Source organism: Gorilla gorilla, chromosome 2 (genome assembly GCF_029281585.2).
Source record: "Gorilla gorilla gorilla isolate KB3781 chromosome 2, NHGRI_mGorGor1-v2.1_pri, whole genome shotgun sequence".
Taxonomy (NCBI): domain Eukaryota; kingdom Metazoa; phylum Chordata; class Mammalia; order Primates; family Hominidae; genus Gorilla; species Gorilla gorilla.
In genome coordinates, this window is record NC_086017.1 from 191394674 (window position 1) to 191418893 (window position 24220).

The 24220-nt window shown below is 38.7% G+C and overlaps 1 pseudogene; it reads left to right on the top strand.

Moving 5' to 3' along the window:
* On the top strand, positions 1–23441 carry LOC101124178 (ralA-binding protein 1-like; annotated as a pseudogene).
* Positions 23442–24220: the final 779 nt, after the last annotated feature.

Consider the following 24220-nt stretch of genomic DNA (forward strand, 5'->3'; position numbering starts at 1 on the left):
ATGTCTCGCTATGGAGACCTTGAAAATCCAGGTAAGTAGTTGATATTTCAACCTATAGGCAGCAGAAGCCATCTCTGGTTTTCACTTGAGATGGGAATGTGATCAGATGGTAGCAGTGGAAGGATGGTGAGAGGAGAAAGAGGTAGGGGGCTTGTTAGGAAGCCATGGTAATGGTGCAGATATAATGAATGATCAAAGTAGGTGCAGGACAATGGAAGCTGGGGGACAAATTTGAGATCATTAGCAGGGGAATATTAATGTGATTTTTCAATTTGATAAAATATAAGATTTTCTTGTCTCATAAACTCTAAATTTCTAATTTTTAGGATAAACTAATATTGTCTACAAAGGGATGGGATGTTGTATGTGAAATTAACCTGCATTTTTCTCCTTTCCTCCTCCATTACTGCTTAGCCTATTGTGTATTAAATTACCTTTAACTCATTAGAAAGTTTCAGGAACTTTCTAGAAAAAGAACAGTTACAATTTGTTAATTTATCTCTTGTTTTTTAAAAAATTATTTTTAAGCTTTGTGTAATGTCATGTAAATGAAATTGAAGAACAAGCTGTCAAAAATGGATTTGCTCACTAGGAAATTTTAAAAATAAAATAAATATTAAGAAAAGAGAATCTGGCTCAAGAGTCAATCTGTGCATGCTACAGTGATATTACTGATCATCATCAGTAGAAAATTCATTTTGAAATATTTTTCTAGTTATGGTATTGGCTTGTGATAACCCCTCAAAATTCTTTTCACTTGTTCCTTGTTTAGGATACAATGTTGTCAAACTCAGAGATCAGACTCCTAACTTCAGTCTCATTAGCAATATCTACAAGTCAACAAAAACTGTAGGCTCAGGTAAAGTAAGCACAAGAATAATAAAATGTGAGCAATATTAATTGTCTTATAATTAGGATGTCATTTATTGTATTAATGCTGAAAGAGAAACTTTATTCTAAGAGTTGGTCTCTAGTTTAAGCTAACTGTGGAACTTCCCAAAAGGTACATTCTGTTTTAAAATTATCAAGTACACATTCGAAGGTGACATCCAAGTTCATGCCAGTAGTACAGTCACTCATATTCTATGCTTTCAGAAAAGAAGTTACAACTTAGTACAAAGTGTTCTTGAAGAATGTCTCCAATTTCCTATATTAGCTGCAAACAAGATTCTAAGCTCTAATAATTTATGATGAGCTCCTGTGAATTATGAGTTTGTCTCAGATTGAAAATAGATTCCTAAATCATTTCATTTAAAAGTAGATATTTCCTACCACACTGTATCAAAATGTATTATCTGTCACTTTGAGGATCATTTAACATTTTCTATAAAGTTCACACTAAGTGGACCATTTCTGTAACATTGTTCACCTAGAAATGCCCACATGAGGACCCTTTCTATACTTTCTCTTTCAGTCATGGCTAATGCTTCTCTCGTAATCCTACTGTCTCTACTCTTCACCAAAAGTAATAAAATACTAAGTCTGTAGTGAAAAGAAAATGACTTGGCTCTCTAGAATACATTTGACTAATATATCTGAGGAACAAAAATTTCAGAGAAGCCTTTATTCTCATAAAATTGTTTTTCCTGTCTTTACAATTAACATCAATGGCAAAAAGGAGATAATTCATCTAAATTATATAATATTTTATGCTTTACAAACAGAAAAACCTCTAAGGGAAATATTATTGTTATAGCTATTTAAACATGAGAAAACTGAGGCTCGGGAAGAGAATGATCATATAAGCAGCAGGTGGTGGGGCCAGAATTTGCACATTGGTCTGATTCCATATCTAGCTTGACACGATATCCCAAGTATAATGTTTGTGTCAATACCAAGAAATAACAGGAGATTTATATATAAGCTACAGGAATTTTCTACCAAATTCTACCAAAAAGAGGAAGAATTCTTACTTTGGTAGTGACTGCTGACTGTTCCCATAATGTATAGGCAGCCCTGGTACTTAGCACAGATATTGAGGTCTTCACCTTGGCAGGGCCAGAGCTCTTACACATCAGCAGAGGAATAGTTGGGAAAAGGGTGGCAGAACTCAGGGCCAGGTGGGGGTAGCTCATTTATAAAGGTTTTAGAGCAGAGGTTCATGTTACAGTATTTAGTGAAATGGTATACACAGAGTCCATCTTCTCCCCAGAGTTCCCATGCTATCTAGGAATTTGAGTAATGTCATGTTCAAGTACTGACTATCACGCCTACCTCAGAACCTCTGCTCCCCTCCAGCTTCCAGAGTCCAGTCTCAGATAAGCAAACCATATTCAAATTCTCTTTTATTTGGATGGGATATCCACACTTTCCTGGCAATTTGAATTCCATTGAGTCACCTATTCTGGAAGGCATGATGTAAATTCCCCATTTTCTTACGTCAGTCAGCTAATGGAAGTATACAGACAAGAGGGGTACCGTTCAGCTAGCTCAACCCACCAGCCATATCTCATTTCTAGCTTTGGCTTAACCGGACACCCTTGACATTTAGAGGCAGCAATAACAAATAATACTAAATGAAGGATCTGATACAGAGGACAGTGTATATACTGTTTTTAAAATTTGTACAGGATTCATAAATTTGCTTTGGAATTTGTGCCCAGATTTAAGTGATTAAGTTTATGTAGAGCAGGTTTGGATATATTTGACTCAAAAAATATATGTGAAAGTCAAATATTCGCCTTTCACAAATTTATAGGTAAAATATGGCAAAGAAACATACATCCTACCTTTAAAAAAGAAACCCACAAAAAACAATTCTGTCTACTTTCCTAAGAGCAATTCAAGACCATGGATAGGATTTTATATTTCTTATTGTCTTCAGCCCAGCTCATCTAATTCTTAAGACATAATCGGTGTTCAATACACATTTCTTGTATAAATGAATTCTTTTTTTCTTATTACAGGCATCTTCATGTTTTCAAAGTTACTGATTTGCTGACATAGGGAAAGCTGAAGTACTATAGACATTTTAATGTATTTCCTTATCTCAAATTAATTTAACATAACTTAGACTCTTAGATATAAAGGCCTTTTGAGATTGGAGTCTATGATTGACAATGATGTTACTTTCTGACAGTGTATATTTGTAGCCTAATTCTATTGCAAATTGGGGCGGGGAGGGGTAGAAATATTTAACTATTTAACAGAAATTGATGTTTCCTCTTTCTTAGTGGAGAGTCATGGCTGGGAAGAAGCTGCCCAGCTGGTGGTTACTCTACCTACCCTTTGCATGTAGGTTGGACCATACAAAAAGATATTGCCAATGGAAAGGCAGAAGAAGTGTTGTGACTCACTTCCATGCAAGGCTGTCAAGAAGGAAATGTGCCTTCTGCACTGGAGACTGGAGAGGATGGCAGACCTGAATAATGGAACAACCTGGAGTCCTGGAATCATCTTTTGGAAGAAGGCTGCCCTCCAGCCAGGGACATATACAATACAGGAGCATAGGATAACCTTGTATTGTGATAAGTTACTGAAATTTTGGAATTTATTTGTTCAACAGCTAAAGTTACCTAACTACGTATACATTTGTAAACATGTAACCAATAATTGGGGAGAAAAGACCGTGCAACAATTTCAGAAATGCTTGCATGCAGTGCTACAGAAATACCAGATACAGCAGGGAGAATATATAAACAGGCTGGGAGAACAGGGATGGAAGGAATTGCAAGGTATCTAAAGGAATCTCTCAAAGCTGTGAAAGAACAGAATAAAAATAATTTGATTTAAAAATATGTGTGGATTGCTAAGAAAGAACTTTCTCTCTTCATAGAGCTGTACTGTTGGTAAAACATGGTAGTGAGCATAGCATGGCCATGGCCACTAAGTTATGTTTTTTCATCAAAGTGTTTAATGTGAGTCTTCAAGGACATTATTTTTTCCCAACAACAAGAAAAATACACTTTAATGTTAAGGAGATATCAAAAATAAGACTCTCTGAATAATGTTTTTAATCTGATCTTACTTAAACTCAGCTATTCTATAAAGTGAAGATTATTTATTACTCAGCCATATGTTAACTGATAATCTGTGTATATGAACTATGGTGTTTAGCTTTATTATTCTTCTGCCCACCAGAAGAAATTCATTTCTAGATTCTTTCCAAAGGATATTTTTGCTATTATCATTATTATTTTCTTTTGGTTAGGAAAACTTAAGGCCTCTCTTCTGAAACTGTGACACACAGTAATGCAAAGAGACTTCTGTGATGCCACTTCAAAGACCCAATCATTTCCATGGAGCAAACACCCTCATTTCCACTTGACAGCAGCACTTGCTTATAGTCTTGAAGAAATTCTTCTTCCTAACAACCTTTCTTACAATAGAACCATCCTTTCTCTCTGACTGACCTAATACAGTCAGAACTAGTTTGGTGAAAACATATTTTTAAAATTCTGGCCACAAATTTCAGTAATAAACTGATACTTCTCAGATTTTTGCACAAGTTTAAAAATGTGTATCTTTGATTACTTTGCTTTTCCTCCAGTTATGATAGTTTCCTGGAGTCTAATAAATGTGGACTTGTGTGCTGAATGTCAGCTCAGTTGTAGAAAGTTGTTGGAAATTCATTTCTTAAAACATTATACATTATTTCTCACTTCTAGAATATTGAATGGGCCTAAATCCTTTTTATTCATCTACTGTTAGCTAGAGGCTAGTAGAGGGTTATATTTCTCAGTTTAAAACAACATACTCAGCACACCAAGTGGAACCAGTGCTGTTGAATATGACAAATAGTGCAAATATTTAACTTGGGTGTGCTCATTTTCATTTTTGTTTTGCCATCAACAGCATTTTGTTTTGATTCGATTATTATCACATTCACTTTTAATTTCAATCCTGTTGTTACTCAACTGGAAATTCTGAGATACATTTGCTATATCCCCTATGGTTTTTAGAACAGTGCTTAATATGCATTAAATTCCCAATAAATATATTTAACTGTCTTAATTATTAAAATGAAGAAGAATAAAGAAATTAGGGAAATACATTATTTTGTTGCTGTCAACTTAGTTGAAGATTCTGGATTTTTGTAACAAGCTCAAATCAGGATATACCCTGTGGTGATATGATAAACTCTGTTGGGAGTTGTGCTTATTCCTTTCAGGCCTGCAGGCAGAAACACCCACACGAAGAGAGCTCAGCACCCAGCTGTCCACGGGATTTCCCTCTCGGCATTGTAGATGCCCTCTTTCTTCTTCCTCTGCATTTCTCCTACAACAGTGACTCATTTAGAACTATGTTAAGGGGCACGCCAACCAGACAACTGCCAAGGATATCAGTTGTTAAGGAATGCTAAGGCATCAACAGAGTAAATCAGGAACAGGTGACGGTTAACTCAGGTTTCCACCTGCACTCGATGAACAAAATGCAAACTGGTATTGCTCTGCCAAGAGGAAATACAAACAACCCTGACGGTGCCTATCCTGTTGAATACTCTGAGGAGCCTGAAATCAGCAATTACAGCTGAAATTTCTGAAATGAAAGAATGCATGGCACAAGCCTATTTAAAGTGAATACATAGTTTATTATCCAACTGTTCAACCTTTTAGTGGAGTTCACAGAAAGTTGTCTGGTTCAGAAAATTGACAAAAACCAAAACCAACAACAACAACGATGACAAAAACAGAAGACAGAAATATTTTTCTTATTTTTCATCTTCAGAAGACTGAATCTGCCTAAGTTGGTAGAAGTGCATTTAGCATGTTACCTCTTTTAGTGTATGATGTTATTAACAGGAAATCAGTTTCTCCCTTTATCTCTACTGTTGAAGAGATAGTTAAACATTTTTGGTTTGAAGGGGAACAATGTATTAGTACGTCTCAGTTTAGTCCTGAACTATTTCTGTCAACTGGATCTCCATTTTTATGGGAATCACTGCTGTGCAAACCTGACTCACTTTTGTTCTCTGATTCCAGTCCAAATTCATCTTGCACCTTGAGAATATTCACTCTGGGGACCGGTCTTTATTGCTGTGTGTGCTCTCTGCTTTAACCAACATGAAAAATAAAGAGTACCATCCAGGCTGTCATATAAATAATTGATGTCTAGTGGTGGTAACAGGTAGGCTCAGAGGAGAAAATGGTGCCCAGGGGACACAGAAGCCAAGCCCAGCTGGTATCAGTGACCTGCAGAGAGGGCGACATCCAACATGAGGTAGTGAGGCATCCTCTCAGTTTTCTAGGCAGAGAAGTCCTAAATAGCATATGTGGACATTATTACTGGGTGTGTGGCTACAAATGAGAGACTTGATAACAGCACCTTAAGTGAAAAATAGTGTATTTTTGTTACATGCCAAGAAATATGGAGCCAGCTAGCTTCTACACTAGTTAACTACTCAACAACATCACAGACCCAGATTTTCCACCTTTGTGTTCTGCAATTTTTAGCATTTTGGCTTTCATCCTCATGTCCATAGCTCATATAGCACTATGGCAGCTGCTGTTTATATTCCAAATTCATGTCGAAGCTAGAAAGAAGAAATGGGAGGGCTCATAACAGAGTGTATCTCTTTCCATCAGCATCAGAAGCCTTCTCAGAACCACTTCAGAGTCAATTGACACTTGGGTCACATGACCACATTTGGGTATTGAAGAGCTAAGACAGCTGGAAACAAGTCTGCCATAACTGGCATTGACCAATCAACTGCTCATCCCTGTGAATGTGAGAACATTGCCATTCTGAACAAGGTCAGAATTTTGTTAACAAGGGAAAAAGAAAAGATTGGAGTCAGTAGATAATGAAAAGGACCTGCTATTGACACATGTCATTGGGGTGGGAGGTAAGTAACAAGCAAGAGAGGAAGTAAGCAGTGTCCATCATCTTGCAGCTGAGAAGACAGTCTCTGAGAACACACATTAAGCATTAATTGGAAGTATTCTAAAGAAAAAATGGACAAGAAGAAAGACTTTTAGAAGATGGGTGATCCTCTAATCCTAGAATAATACTGGTCACCAAGAATTTGAATATGTTAGTTCTTGACTAATATATAACTCAGGCTATAATAGAGAAGACAGAAACAAAAACCATTTTACATGAATGTAAGAGAGGAGGCTCTACTTTTATCCATGGCAGGAATAACAGTAACATTTCTTCCTTTCCATCACATTATTGTCCCCTCTTGAGAATTTTCAGTTTCACTTTGTTTTGAACTTTGAATCCAAAGACTGCTGAGAATTTTAGGATATTGAATAGGATACACATCTGAAGGAGTGGGCTATTTGGGAATCAATGGAAAGAAAGAGGAAAGATCCATTTATTCTGTTTGTAAATTTGGGATAGGAAATACCAAATTTAGAGGATAAAGAGCATAGCCAAGTTTTCTTTTTCTCCTAATATCAGAGTCACTATCTATAAATACATTTTTTATAACTTGGAACTGTTGATGAAAAGAATGGATATTTGAGAGTTTGGATATTTGTGGGTGAATTCTTTCATAGTTATATGAGGATGTATGTTAGTAAAATTAAAAGTTGTTCTGGAATATGAATATTTAATTAGGAATAATTGAACTGATCATCAAGGTTTTTGTTTTACTTTTATCTTCTACTGCCTTACTTTTATCTTCTTCTGCAGCAGTTTCTTGCTGCTTTGAGGTGTATTAGTAAAGACCCTTTGTATTGAAAATGACAGAATAACAATTTATATCTTAAGTACAAGAACAAAAAAAAAAAAAGGAATTGTAGTGCCCAGTATAAATAGAATGTCAACGGTTTGGTCCAGGGTTTATTTTTATCTCTCTGGCTCTCACTTCTCTTTTTCCTGTGTTTTGGCTTAATTTTATCTTCCTTTAGATAGTCACTTCCATGCAGCCATAGAAGATGGCTGTCAGCAGTTCTAGTTTATGGTAGCTATTGATTTGAGAAGAACAGAGTCATACTTTCTCCCAATGTCCCTGTATCACACACATTAACAGGAAAGGTTCTGATTGGCCTTGTTTGGGTTATGAATCCATCACTGAACCAATAAGCAAGGAGACATGCTATTCTTGTTGAATGAATCTGGATACTGAACTCATACCTGTGGATGAGGGGTGAGGTGGCAGGGTGAGCCCATCTGATCCATACCGAAAACAAAAACAAAAATTCCCAAAGGGAAAGACACCTGTTAGACAATAATAATAATAATAATAATAATAATCAAAATAATAACAGCAACAAACACATGTCTGCTCATAGGGCAAATTAGTATTTCATGGACTCTAACACTTAAAAATAGGAGGCATTGTTTATCTTTTGCCAGATTTGAGAATATAATTATAATCATAATCATACCTAGGAAAACTTAGATAACATAAAACACCCTCACTAATTTGGATCATGTTAGTATAATTACAATATCTTCTACTAGCACTGCATGGCACACTGGGCCAGGTATTATATATTTTTCCCCATATAATTCTTAGAGTAATTACATTTTTCACATGAAGAAGTTAGGGTTATAGAGGTTAAGTTGCTTAAAGCCACACAGCTAACTAATGGTAGAATTCTACTTTAAAGGCCGTTTCATTATATAAAAATTCATTATTATTTACTGGTTGGAATCTGTTTATGTTGTCTGAGATAACCAAAAGATTCTGAAATTGAACTATCGTTTTCAAGGATATAAGCTAACAACTAGAAAAATGTTACTTAGCAGAAGCCTTTGGCTTCCCTCTTTATTCTACAAATTTTATTTTATATTTTATAAATTTAATATATAAGAATATTTTTTTCCCTAAACTAATAGGAAAAATATTCATCTTCTGAATAATTTAAATGTTCTCACCTACAATACAAAATTAAAAGGTATCATCTTTGAAGACATATTTGCTAAACTTAAGATCAGTCCTTAACTACATTTTCACAAATTTGAAATTTGTTGAAAGCAAATTAGTGTTCTTTTTCTCTATTAAAAAGGCTTAAAAAATTCAGTTTCTTTCTCTATTAGCATGTGTACAGAGAAGTGTTAGTAGAATGCTGGGGGGAGATATTTGAAAAGATCCGAAATAAACTTATAAATTAGTTATAAAGAGCTCAGCATTAATCTGTAAGATATTTTGTTTCTTTCAGAGCACATTTTTTAGGTCATCATTCATCAATCAGTAAACATATTTTGTGTGCTAGCTCAAATATGTTGGGCATTGGTATAGGAGCTGCTAACCCAAGTAAAACTATGGGATTCCTGACTTCAAGGAACTGAGGGTCTAGTATGGGGGACAGGTGAATAGGCACATAACTAAACAGTGTGAGGAGTGTCAGGCAGCATACACACAGTGAGCTCTGGAAATCCATAGAAATGTCTTCAGAGACAACTTAGGGGATCAGGGTTGGGTTGGAAAAGTAATGAGGAAAGCTTCTGGGAGGCTCCGTGCCTGAAGTGGAGTGTGAAAGATAAATATAGGGAACGGATGATGAGAGGAGAGGGATGTGAAAAGGTTCAAAGCAGAAGAGGCAGTGTGTACTAGGTCACCATCACCTATAAGAGTGACAGATAGAAGAAGGGGTAGGGTGGAAGAGGTATTTAGATGTCTAAAAATAGTTTAGTATAATTAAGGGTAGAATGTGGTAAGAAGAGGAGTGGCGAGTGATGGAAAAAGAAGCATTTGTGCCCCATCCCACCACTACTAATAGACAGCATTTTTGAGCCTCACTTGCCTTTAAGTAGAGAGATTCTGCCATCCCAAGAAGCAGTGACAGAACAACATGTGATCCAAGAGGCAGGGACCCAAAGGCAGACAAAGGCCATAAAAGGAAGATACTAGCTGATGCCAGGAGGTGCCAAAGGTTGTAAGTGGGAACAGGAAATGACTGAAAACTGGGGGAAGAAAGTTATGTTAATGGCCACACAGGAAACAGTGGCTGAGCATTCTGACCAAGAGTACCAGATAGTTGCTTGACCAGTCTTTCCTTGGGAGGCCGATAGACTCATAAAGGTTTTTTTCACCAGATAAAAGACACAGAAGACATACTACCATTTGGCTGCCAATGTGGAGAATGACTGCCAACTAAGGCCAGACAGGATTATAGGACCACACTTCCTGAAAGAGGAACAGTACTCTGTATAAGGCCAGGGGCAGGGAAAAGCAGAGCTATTTTAAACTCATTGGCCTTCTCCTTTCTGACAAGAAATAGTGCTAGTGCCCCTAGAAGACTATTAATAACAATCTCTAATGATGAAGAAAAAACACAGAATCACACATTTTCCTGCTGTACTTAGGGAAGCAAAATGCTAATACCCTCTTCATAGAAATAGAACTCAGAAATGCAAAGTACTTTCTTGTTTGTGGGAGATTGAGGAAGAGAATCATATTTCTTTAACATTATGGTCATGTTTAAAATGACTATATTAAATGTTAAGAGAATCTTATTGATATAGGAATGTCTAACAGGTAAAGAAAAATTATGTGGGGGAAAGTATCTGACAATGAGTATTTCCAGATGTGTTCCAAGACATTGTTCTCCTCATGTGACTTGCTCCAGAAACATATTTAAGCCCAGCCATACGAAATTACAACCACTCCCTCCCTGTTGGATTGGCCCAAATCTCCTTATAGTTCTTCCTGATATTCAATTCAGGCCCACCTTTCTCTGAAAACACAAGTGGATGTGCTCACCTGACACCCCTTCTTACAAGTGGTTTTGGTACTTGGAGCCTGTCTCACATACCCCACTGCTGGCAATAGAATGAGAGATGACTTTGCTATGGGAGTTATTCTTCATAGGCATAACCCCTTGCTCTTTCTCTCCTTCCTTATGAGACAAATTAGATGATCAGGTATGGACTGAAGATGTCTGATTTCTCCCTGATGCCGGTTGAGAGGTGGCATTGATAGACTAAATGGCTACAGAGAATCTCTGATTCTCAAACAGATTGAGTTCAAATGAAACATTCTTTAAAGAAACAAATCAATCTGAGTTTATGCAGACCCAAGGGTCCTAGCATCTGCAAAAGCACCTTGCCCACATTAATCTCCAATTGGTCACAAACAATAAAAAAGTAAGTAAACTTTCTGAGGAAAAAAAATAAGCTATTCAATACTCCCTTTCAAAGTACACAGATAGGATGTGAAGACAATTCTTGCAAAGTACAAAAAACACTAACCATGAAGGAAAAAAATTTATTGGACTACATTAAAATTAAGTTTCTGTTGATCAAATGACACCATGAAGGGAGTTAAGAAACAAATCACATACAAGAAAAATATATTTGCAAAATATGCAAAGGACTAGTATCCAGAATATATAAAACACCTTCAATAAATCAGTCAGTAAAAGATTAATGCAATAAAAAAGTGGGTTCAAGACTAAAACAGCTTCTTTCTAAAAAGAATATCCAAAGAATCAATAAACATATAAAAAGATGTTCAACTTTGTCATATGAGGAATACAAATTAGAACCAAACAAGATATACACCTTATAGAATGTCTAAAATGAAAATGAAAAATGTATTGGTGTGGATCTAGAGGAGATATATACACTTTGATAAGAATCAAAATTGTAAAAACACTCTGGAATGCTATTTGGTAGTACCTATTAAGGTTAAATATAAGCATGCTGAATGATCTAGCATTTCCACTTCTAGAAATGCATCCCACAGAAATGCACACATATGCATGCCAAAAACCATGTGTTAAGAGTATCTGTAGTCATATTATTTATGATAGCCCCAAACATCCCCAAAGTCTATGAAAAATAAAGTGAACTTATAAATTGTGGTATATTTACAACAACATGAATAAATTGAACTAATATTGCCAGGTACAAAACAATAATACTAAAATAACCCAAAATGAGAGAAGGCAATCTATGATGGTGGAAATTAGATAATGATTACCTGTGGGAAGAAGAAAGACCAAACTGACTGGGAGGTGGGGGATAGATATGAATGAGGCTTCTGGGGTGCTGGTAATATTTTATTTTGAGACTTGGGTGGTGATTACAGGGGGTACTTATTCTGTGATAACTCGTCTAGCTATATACTTCTTTGTATTTTTTTTGTATCTGTGTTGCACATCAGTAAAAACATTTATTTTTAATAAGTGCATGGAAGTAATTTGACCTCGGTTGTTATTTAAATAATTCCACACAATTCTGCCATTCAAGGCTCACTTGCCAATATGGTTGTGTTTGCAGTGCTGACAGAACTACAGAAAAAGAGAAGGTCCCTAGAGTTTGACCTGAGGCCACTTGGGACTGTTTGGCCTGCAGAGGGAAGGTAATGGTTAGCTATCAAATTAACATCTATATTTTAAACCTTAACATATAAATTATGCAATATGGCTTAATGACTTTCCTAAATCAAATGGCATGCAATGGCTTGAAAAATATATGGATGTTGAATCTGTGTAAAATGCAAATTGCTTGACAGTGTTAAAATACATACAATTTTGCTGTGGCATGAAAAATGTCACCATTTCCCAGAACTAAATAGATGAAAGATATATGTGATATCAGAGAAATAATTGGGCCCTGGTGGGACTGAGCTATGGACAAGGCAATCAGCCTGCTTCTTAAAATAATTTTCACGTCTCCAAGGTAACATCACATAATCAGTGTTGGTTTTTCCATAGCATGTTTAGTATAGCAAAAGTATAAACAGATTGTTCTGGTTTAAGATGAGACATTTAAAAATCTTAAATTGCTGTCTACTTCTTTAGCTACAAAATCAGAAATTATTAGAATAAAAAGACTGACTTCAGTGGCTATACATTACCGTTTGGGTCAAGCCATACTGCTCAGCATGAAACACAAAGTTCTGCACCATCTGGTTCTTGCAAACTTCTCCATCATCCCACCTTCCTCTCTTCCCACTTGATCCTCTTCTAACCCATTTTATAGCCTAGCAGTTGCTAACTACTTTTAGTTCCTGCATATTTGCTCCTCCAAACTTCTAGGCTTTGTGCATGCTCTTAACTTTCTGGACTGAAAAGCCCTTCCCTAATTATCTCCCTGGAAAATTCCCATTCATCCTTCAAAAACCACTTCAGTCTCAAAGATTAATCACACTTTATTATAACTGCAAACTATTTCTATGTTTTCATTATTGATCTTATGACACTATATTTCCCCTCTCTCCTTTGATATGTGGAATTCCTCGAAGATAGGAATAATATTTTATGAATTTCTATATACCTTGTTCCAATGTCTGGAGCATAGAAAATGCTCAAGAAATAGGAAATGGAAAAATTTGCTCTACCACAAGCAATTTGCCAAATAAGAAATTCAAGTGGCCACCAAGAACATTTAAAATTCTCCAATCTCATTATTATTTAAAAAACTGAAAGCTGAAATAATAATGTACATTATTTTGTTCCTTAAAGTTCCTTTAAAAGTTTAAATTTTTTTAAAATTATAATTCACAGGCTAATGCACTCAGTGGATATTTGTTATCAAGTTCTTCTTTAACGTGTATTAACTTTGACCTATTATGTATGATTAGGTGTCTATTTTCAGGAAACAGTCCAATAATATGGGTCTATATTCAAGCATCAAGATATATTTATAGTGTTATTTATAATAAAGCAAATGAAACTTAGGCAATGGGCCCAATGGTAAGAAGATACTTACATAATGATGCTACTTCTTTACAATGGAACATTGTGCTTTGCAGAGTGTTTAATGACATGGGAAAATGCTTACAATATACAATCACCCTAAAAGGTAGGATACCAAATACATATTATATACAGCATTAATTCAATTCCATAAAGAAAACTGCCTATTAAAAGGAAAATATATCAAAAATATAGCAGTGGTGGCTCTAGGGAATAAATATTTTTTCTGTTTCCTAGAGAAAGAGAGAAAGTCTGTAATAGTCTAGTTATCAGGAGAAAAACTGATCTCCCTGTACCCTCAATTGTGCTTTCTTGTATGTAAGTCAAGAACTAAAAAAACTCTTTTTTATTCAAGTAAACTCTAGATAGGACATGGCTGATTATAAATAATTTTGAAATTAAAAAAAAAATTTAACTAGTTTTATATTACTCTCCAGTGACTAGATAACTAAAATTTGTTGCTAAAAGGTGAAGCATTTCCAAGAGAAGGGAAGAAAGGGAATCCTCAAATGTTTCTTGCGAATTGGAACTGGGCAGCGGGCCAAACCCTCTCACATATTTCCTTAGTTAACCATCACGGCAATACTACAGAGAAGATATTATTATCCACAAGTTGGTGGCTTGTCCAAAGTCACTCTAGTGTGTGACAGGGTTGGATTTTGGTACCGAAACTATCTGCCAAAGAAATTCACATTTTTTCTATTTGTGATTACCTCTTTAAGCAAAATAACAGTTCTGCACAGCCTGCTTTAATGAAGAGATAAAAATTGTTTGTATTGATTTATGCAATTTGCTTAAAGTTTTTAATTAAATAAATTAAGTTGGCTCTTAGAATCGTAATTTACACAAACAGCAAGAGACAAACACCTTGAAAGCAGTGTTATAGGTGTTAGGAGTTTTCATCCTGATCCCAGCACCAGGTCAGAAGCAACTGTAGGAGCTCAGTAAGAGCTTGCTGAATTGAATTAATTAGATTCTTCAGCAGGAACTTAAATCTTTCCAAGACCAAGTTATCCCAAATTTCAAATTAGGTCAAACTAAATAAATGAGGTTTCACTGTGTTTCCTCACGTACACTTTTGTATGCACTTTTCCTAACCTTGAGAGTAGGTTTTACTGTCAGAAGACATGTCTCCCTTAAGATTTCAGTGCAGCGATTAAAACCCCTCTTTTTCTATTTTTCTATTTAAAACCCCTCTATTTCTACTTTTCTGTATTTTTCATAGATCTTTTTCTAGATCTATGAAAAATACATCTTATTTTAGCAGCAAAGATTAAGGGCTATTGCCTTCTGTCTCTTCTAGAAACACTTCATTGATTTTGTGGCCATTACCACAAACGTTATCTTGTCAGGGGCCCCCCAGAACTGATGAAGATTTCAAAGAAACAATTCTAGATAAATGTGAGCTTTGAGTAATTGCCTCTTTGAGTCAGTTTTGGGTTCTGTGCTGCTTTTGATGAAGATTATTAAAATTAAAGCATTGCTGAAGATAAGATTTGGTGGCCAAGTTCTCTTCAGAATCATTAGTTACTTCATTTCTCTAGGAAAACAAAGCTTTAAGGAACATTTCTAAATGGGAAAGGGGAAATGGCATGTTTTGAGCTTCCACTCTGAACTGGGCACTGTGCATACATTATTGCATCTGGAATTACAAAAACCCCTATGAGGTAGACACCCCTTTTCTCACATTGCAGATATAGAAATAGATTCTAAATGTTAAAACAATCACTCAAGGATTCACAGCTGATAAAAGGTTGAACAGGGTTTCTGAGAGGTTTCTTTGTTCTTAGATACCTTCTCTGCCTCTCCCTCTCCTGCTCTCCATTGTAGGAACTATAATTCCCAGGTTCCTTTGTGGGTTCCAAGGGGTAGGAGGGTTGGGACCTAGAGGAGACTGGAGGCAAGAAGACAAGATAAGCTATTCCTCCCACTTTTTGCTTTGCCTGGGCTAACCTTTCCAGAAGCAGCTCCAGCTGCTTCCTGGCTCCAGGTCTAATTGGTCTAGCTATAGTTCTAGCTCCCGTTAGATGGTCTCAGCTTCAGGGCTCTGATAATCCACCTCCTTCTTGCCGCATATGCCTAGAACTTATCACAGCTCCTTGTTCTTGATAATCTCTGAATTGCCCATACCTGCCTTCTTTTCCATCAGCTCCCTCAGCCCTTTCATCAATGGTGTAAACAATTTTCTGCATTACAATAATTTAGAATTAAAAATAGGTAAGAAAAAAGAAAACACCTTGACTGGTTTCTCTGTTCTGACTGATCCTGACTGATAAAGATTCAGATACAAGTCTGTTTGATTCTCATGCCTAGCCCTTTCCATTGGTTCATGATAGCACACTGCCAAAAAAAATGGTGATAGGTTTTTTAAAGCATGAATGTGTACTCACACTTTAACATATGACAGGAATTTCTGTCTCTGACTCCATTTCATGTGTCCCCTAACCACATGGTGTCTTGTCACTTCATGCATTTCTTTTCTTCTTTTTTTTTTTGAACTGGAAACTATTATTAATACAGCTATGTTCAAAACATGTTTGTGTATAAGTTAGTTCCTGTGGCGTGGGCTAAATTTTGGCAGAGAAGCATAGCAGTCCAAAATGTGTGCCACAAAATCATGGATTTTAGTGTTTTATTAAGATTCATTTCCCTTTGGCCACCAGTCCTATAATTTGTCATACTGTCAGCTGCTGAACCTGAAGCTTTTGCTACATATTGTGAAAAGGAAGAAGACTCAACATTCATAATTGTCTGACCCACACGCAGTCTAAAACTATTTTCTCCAAGCTATAGAAAACTTTCAGGTATGTAAAGCTGCTCCAGTTTCCTGAAACAGATGGGATATTATAACCAACTTGTTAAATAAGCTGGACTCGTGGGGGTATCAGTAAAAACCAACCTTATTTTTCCCCCTTTTCCTTCAAAATCACTCACCAGTCTGATTGTTCCCCACTCTTAGGACAATATGTCCTGCAAGTCCCATAGCTTTTTTAGTCACTCTTCTATGATGGAAAGATGCTTCCTTTACTTTTGTACTAAAAAGCCCAATCTGCTCCACTCTAATCATCACAAAATGCTTCCATTCATTAACTTAACAAATATTTACGGAACACCTATTTACCTGTCAGTATTCTAGGTTCTGGTGTTGCAGTAGTAAATAAATCAGACATAAAACCTTACTTTCATGGAGTTCAAAGTCTGGTGGGGAAATGGCAAATCTGACAAGTAAGCAAAATAGATAGAATATTAGTGATGTGATAAGTGCTCAGGGGACTGAATTTTAGATAGCTTGAGGAGGAAAGACCTCATTGAGAAGGGGACCTTTCAAAGTTTCCAATACTTCACTCTCAGTTGATGACCTTGCTTTCTATTTTCCTGAGAAAATTGAAGCAGCCAGAAGATAACTTCCACAAGCTTCTACCACTACGTCTACCTATCAACATCTGTGCCACATACTCTGCCTTCTCTCCTGTGAATTTTGAAGAAATCTCCATGCTCTTAGATAAATCCAACCCCTCCACTTGTGTGCCAGATCCAATCGCCTCTTGGTTACTCAAAAGGATTACTTCAGTCACTATTCTCTTTCTTTCCTGTGTCATCAATTTTCTCTTGCTCAGTGGCATGTAAACATCTCTTATCTTAAAAATCCTCCTAGAGTTCACTTCTATCTCCAGCATCTACCCTATTTTTCTTTTCTTTTTCTTTTTGTTTTTGAGACAGAGTCTCACTCTGTCACCCAGCCTGGAGTGCAGTGGCATGATCTCAGCTCACTGCAACCTCTACCTCCCAGGTTCAAGTGATTCTCCTGCCTCAGCCTCCTGAGTAGCTGGGACTACAGGTACATGCCACCACTTCTGGCTAATTTTTGTAATTTTAGTAGAGAAGGGGTTTCACCATATTGGTCAGGCTGGTCTCAAACTCCTAACCGTAGATGATCCACCTGCCTCGGCCTCCCAGACTGCTGGGATTACAGGCATGAGCCACTGCGCCCGGCCTTCTCTGTTTCTTTTAGAGCAAAACTCCTCTCCTTGCCTATATTCTCTACCCTCAACTACTCTCCTCTGCTTTTCTTTACAGCCCAATCATACCTGGGTTTTGTGCCCACCATTTTACAGAAATGGAAAGGTCACCAACAACCTTCATGTTGTTAAGTATAGTGGTTAGTTTTCCATCCTCATCTTACTTCCCCTTCACCACTGTGTCATAGAGGCCATCAGTCAGCCTCCTTGGTGCTCTCCTCACTTGGCTTCCAGGACCCCATTCTAGTCCGGGTTTTTCTCCATCTCTCTGCAAGCTCCTTCTCAGTCTCCTCTGTTGTTTTTGCCTCATCTTTCCATCCTCTAAACATTGGAAGGCCCCCGGTCTGTCTTTGAACCTCTCCTTTTTTTCCATTCTATTTTTTCCTTGTGATCTCATCCAACCTCATGGGTTTTGATACCACTAATACTCTAAAGACTATTCTAAAGACTTCCAAATATATACTGCCAGCCTTAAATTACATTAATGAATCACCATCTACTCAGTATTTCCACCCAGATATCTCTAACATAACATGTCAATATCAGAGGTCCCTCACCTCTCACAAAATGTTCCTGTTAAAGTTTTCTTCCCTCCAATTACAGGCCTTTTCCAAGACTGAGCTGGGCAAGGAGGAGTGGGAAGGTGGCAGAAAAAATCTTCCTCAACCATCATGTACAACATTTGGTACAACATTTTATGATGCATTTTCAAAAAGAAAATCATCACAGGGTAGAAGATGATAAACAGAGAAACCAGTCAAGAAGTTATTTCAATAACTTATGTGAAGAACTAAGGAATATGGGTAGGACAGAAAAAAGTGAACAGGATGGTGAAGGTTTCAGGCAGTAAATTCTCTGGGACTTGGTGATTAATTGGATGTAAGAATGAAGGAGCGGGAAATGTCATGATGATTTCATGTCTGACTTAGAAGTCTGGGTAGATATTGGTGACATTGAGATAAGGGGCATATGGAAAGTATACAATTTTGAAGAAAGGGGAATAAGAGATTCAATTTCAGTCATACTAAAAGCTCATGCCTACCAGATATTAAGTAGAAACTGGATAAAGTGTCTATATAATTTAAGTACAGATGATTTTTTAAATGTGAAATGGAGTATATGAGAATATGCTCATATACTCTAGAGTACTCTTATATACACATAGAGTATGTGAGAAAATTAGTGTGTACACTAATATGGCCAAAGGCCTGAATTTTGCATTGAACCAAACTAAAGGACCAACAAACACAGAGTGCCTTTGTTTTCCACTCCTGATGGAAGACACACCCTTGACACAAAACAACACATGCCATTTGTAAAACGTTGTCTTTATAGGACTGGGGGAAAAGGAAGTGGGCTGGTTTGTACAATATTCAGTTGTGAAAATGATGTATGGTGGTCTACCCACGGTTATAACTATTGAACACCGATACAAAGTTTCATGCCCCTCTATAATTCAAACCTTTGCATAAACCTGACACCTTCTCTTTGTAAATTCCATCCACTGCAACCTCATCTCCCCCAACTGACTCCCGACGATAACAGTATGTATTTAGGGCAACATGTCTTCAAGACAACAGAAGTTTTGGGGGTTTTAGGGCCAGTGAAACCACAGGGAGGCTGAGCTGGAGACAGTTTTGCATCATGAATCATTACCAAAATTGTGAGCTGAATTCTGATTGCAAAACCTTTATTACTGTGATGTTACAATAATCCAAAAGAACACAGCTGGATTTTCAGATGACAGGTGGAGCATACAATTTCTGGCTGAAGACAACTCAATTTTGCAGTTATAAATTGTGTAAATTTGATGTGGACATCACCGAAAGGGGGTATGTGTGGAACCCCACAAGGTTATTATTACAGTGACTCTTTCTGGCAGTAGACTCACTTTTGATTAGAATTTAGGAACATATGGAAACCCTCTATAGGGGGTCATCCCCAAACAGAAACTTTCTGAAATTTAATTAGCTTAAATTTACTGAAAGCTTGGGTTTTAATTTTATGGTAAATAACAGCAGCATCAAAACTCTGTATAATTTGGCTGCAGCCTCCATTTCCAATCTTAGCTTTGTACTTTCCTTCCTCAAATTCACACTTCAACCAAAGTGTTCTATCTACTGCCCTCTGACCCTGGAGGGCATTTTTCTCACCCTGCTCTGTCTTTTCTCCTCTCCTGTGCCTTTTGAAATCCAGCTCAATGTCCAGATTTTTCCATAAAACCCTTCTTGACCCCTATAACTTAAAGTGATTTTTACCTCTTCTGAATTTCTACAGCAAATAGCACAAATATGGGAAAGCTTTTTAAACTTAAAGTTTTTTAAACATTAAGCAAATATTTGAAATATTATGACAATATCTCATAATTGGATTGGAAAGTGTTTTCGGTTGATGAACTTTTATTCACCCTACATTTTTGGGTCTATCAAGACTACCCTCAGCTTTCATGATGTGCTGGAAGAACTCACAGAACCCAGAAAAGTGTTATAGTCATGGTTGTGGCTTTCTGAAGTGAAAAGATACAAATCAGCCAAAGCAAAAGACACACAGGGCAGAGTCCAGGAGAAACCAGGTATGACAGTCTACTTATTCTCTACCAGTGGAGTAGTATAGACAGTACTTAATTCTCCCAGCAACAACGTATGACAACCTATGCAATATATTGCCAAACAGAGAAGCTCACTAGAGCCTTAGTAGCTGTATTAGGGTTCTCTAGAGGGACAGAACTAATGGGAGATTATATATATATGAGTTTGTTAAGTATTAACTCACACAATCACAGGGTCTCACAATAGGCCTTCTACAGGCTGAGGAGCAAGGAGAGACAGTTCAAGTTCCAAAACTGAAGAACTTGGAGTCTGATGTTCGAGGGCAGGAAGCATCCAGCATGGGAGAAAGATGTAGGGTGGGAGGCTAGGCCAGTCTTTCTTTTCACATTTTTCTGCCTGCTTATATATATATATATTTTTTTTTTCTTTCTTTTTTTTTGAGACAGAGAGTCTCGCTCTGTTGCCCAAGCTGGACTGTGGACTGCAGTGGTGTGATGTTGGCTCACTGCAACCTCTGCCTCCCGGGTTCAAGCAATTCTCCTGCCTCAGCCTCCTGAGTAGCTGGGACTACAGGAGTGTACTGCCATGCCCAGCTAATTTTTGTATTTTTAGTAAACACGGGCTTTCACTATGTTGGCCAGGATGGTCTTGATCTCCTGACCTCGTGGGTGCCTGCCTCTGCCTCCCAAAGTGCTGGGATTACAGGTGTGAGCCACCGTGCCCAGCCTCTGCCTGCTTATATTCTAGCCTCGCTGGCAGCTGATTAGATTGTGCCCACACAGATTAAAGGTGGGTCTGCCTTTCCCAGCCCACTGACTCAAATGTTAAGCTCCTTAGGCAACACCCTCACAGACACACCCAGGATCAATACTTTGTATCCTTCAGTGGGATCAAGTTGACACTCAATATTCACCATCACAGTATCAAAGGGATTTTTTGGTGTGGTCAGTCACTGAGGTATGGAGTCCCTACATGCACCTACATGACTGAATAGCTAGAGTCAATCATGTAGGTGCTGCACTCCATACCCACCTGACTCACCCTAGGTATTCAGTCTCCAACTTTCTCCCCACTTCCAGAGGTCAAACTGATACAGTGGGCCCCAGGGTCAAAGGAGGAAAAAAAAAAAAAAAAAAAAAAAGCCCGTTCCATCCCAATCATTGTAAACAGGCGGAGGCTGGGCGGGGTGGGAATGGGGTGCTGGAGGCTGGCCTGGGGCACAGCGCAGGAGGCAGCTACGGTGGCTGCAGCAGCAGCAGCCTGAGTGCCAGGAGGCGGCAGCTGTGGCAGCGGGGCAGTCGGTTGCATGGTGGCAGGCACAGGTGTAATGGATAGGTAACAGAGAAGACCTCCTCCCTTCCTAGTCAGGGCATTAGCAAGACTGAATGCTTCCTGCCCCCACCAGCAGCGCCAGTGAACACCGCAGGATGGAGCATGGCAGCGGGCTTACCCAGACCCCCAGCTCTGAAGAGATCAGTCCTACTAAGTTTCCTGGACTGTACCGCACTGGCCAGCCCTCACATCCCCATGGCATCCTCCATAAGCCTGCTGATATAGTGCCTGATGATGAGAAAGACCATGGGAAGAAAAAAGGAAAATTTAAGAAAAAGGAAAAGAGGACTGAAGGCTATGCAGCCTTTCAGGAATATAGCTCTGGAGATGAGGCAGAAAGTCCTTCCAAAATGAAGAGGCTCAAGGGAATCCATGTTTTCAAGAAGCCCAGCTTTTCTAAAAAGAAAGAGAAGGATTTTAAAATAAAACAGAAACCCAAAGAAGAAAAGCATAAAGAAGAAAAGCACAAAGAAGAAAAACATAAAGAGAAGAAGTCAAAAGACCTGACAGCAGCTGATGTTGTTAAACAGTGGAAGGAAAATAAGAAAAAGAAAAACCAATTCAGGAGCCAGAGGTGCCTCAGATTGATGTTCCAAATCTCAAAACCAGTTTTGGAATTCCTTTGGCTGATGCAGTAGAGAGGACCATGATGTGTGATGGCATTCGGCTGCCGGCCATTTTCCGTGAATGTATAGATCACTTAGAGAAGTATGGCATGATGCGAAGGCATCTACAGAGTATCAGGAATTGAATCAAAGGTGGATGAGCTAAAAGCAGCCTATGACCGGAAGGAGTCTACCAACTTGGAAGAATATGAGCCTAACACTGTAGCCAGTTTGCTGAAACAGTATTTGTGAGACCTTCCAGAGCATTTGGTTACCAAAGAGCTTATGCCGAGATTTGAAGAAGCTTGTGGGAGGACCACGGAGACTGAGAAAGTGCAGGAATTCCAGCGTTTACTCAAAGAACTGCCAGAATGTAACTATCTTCTGATTTCTTGGCTCATTGTGCACATGGACCATGTCATTGCAAATGAACTGGAAACAAAAATGAATAAACAGAACATTTCTATAGTGCTCAACCCAACTGTGCAGATCAGCAATTGAGTCCTGTATGTGTTTTTCACACATGCGCAAGAACTCTTTGGAAATGTGGTACTAAAGCAAGTGACGAAACCTCTGCGATGGTCTAACATGGCCACGATGCCCACGCTGCCAGAGACCCAGGCGGGTATCAAGGAGGAGATCAGGAGACAGGGTTTTCTTTTGAATTGTTTACATCGATATCTGCAGTGTGGGATAAAGGATTTATCTAAAGAAGAAAGATTATGGAAAGTCCAAAGAATTTTGACAGCCCTCAAAAGAAAACTGAGAGACGCTTAAAGACAGGAGTGTGAAACCAAGATTGCACAAAAGATAGCCAGTCTTTTAAAAGAGGATGTTTCCAAAGAAGAGATGAATGAAAATGAAGAAGTTATAAATATTCTCCTTGCTTGGGAGAATGAGATCCTGACTGAATAGGAGGAGCTCCTGACCATGGAGCAGTTTCTACGCCGGCAGATTTCCTCAGAAAAAGAAGAGATGGGATGCCTCAGAGCCGAGATTGCTGAAATTCAGAGTCACCAGCAGCACGGCCGAAGTGAGACTGAGGAGTACTCCTCCGAGAGCGAGAGTGAGGATGAGGAGGAGCTGCAGATTATTCTGGAATATTTACAGAGACAGAACGAAGAGCTGGAAATAAAGAACAATCATTTGAATCAAGCAGTTCAAGAGGAGCGCGAGGTCATCATCGAGCTGCGCGTACAGTTCCGGCTGCTCCAGATGCAGGAAGCCAAGGCTGAGCAGCAGGTGCAGGAGGACCAGGAGCCTGAGTGGCGCGGTGGTGCCGTCCAGTCGCCCAGAGACTGTGTCCTCAGGCCAAAAGAAGCTAAAGAGCAGCCAAAGGCAGGCAAAGAGCCGGTGAAGCCATCACCCAGCAGGGACAGGAAGGAGACGTCCATCTGAGCAGCCCGCGCGGCCGTCTGGAGTCCGCGAGACTGAAAGGACCTGTGCATCTTACTGTAACCAGGGGGCCAGGCCGGCTTTCTTGCTGTACATTCTGTAAAGGTGTCTTCTCTTCTCAGACTCTTCCTCTGTTACACGTCTGACTCCTTTGCGTCAGGCTCAGGTTCCATAAGAGAACGAAGCAGTGGATGCATTGTGGGCTTTAGGGACAGATGAGTTTTCCAGATAGTGTCACCTTATTTAAAGATTAATTTTCTTTGTTAACTTAAAATAACTATTTTAACCCTCGAGTGGCTTCTTTTTAAACCATAAATCGTCTTGCTTTGCTTTTTTATCACAGAAGAATCAGGATCTCTTTCTCATTCAAGGGGGGATCCACACCAGGTCAGCGCTGCACCTGCTGTGGCCGCTGTGAGCTGCACCCTCCGGGATCTCTGGTCCTTCACATTCGCTTGTGCCTTCCACACCTTCTTGGTGCAGATCCCTGTGGGGGAGCTGCCTCATGTTCTCTGGCCAGAGTGGCGCCTGGTGTGTGTTCCCTGGTCCACCCTCCTAACTCTCTCCTTCTGCAGTTCTAAACCACAGTTGATAAGCCCGAGTCACCAGGATGGCCTAGTCTGGCCACAGACAGAGGCTGCCCGTGGAGCCTGCCCACCCGCCCCGAGCAGTGCAGGCCGGCAGGGAGGAGGCCGCTGTTCCCACCAGTTCCTCACCGCGGGGACCAGCAAAGCCCTTCTCATTGGGTTGGCAGAGGTAGTCACCTTGGCCTGGTGCATCCA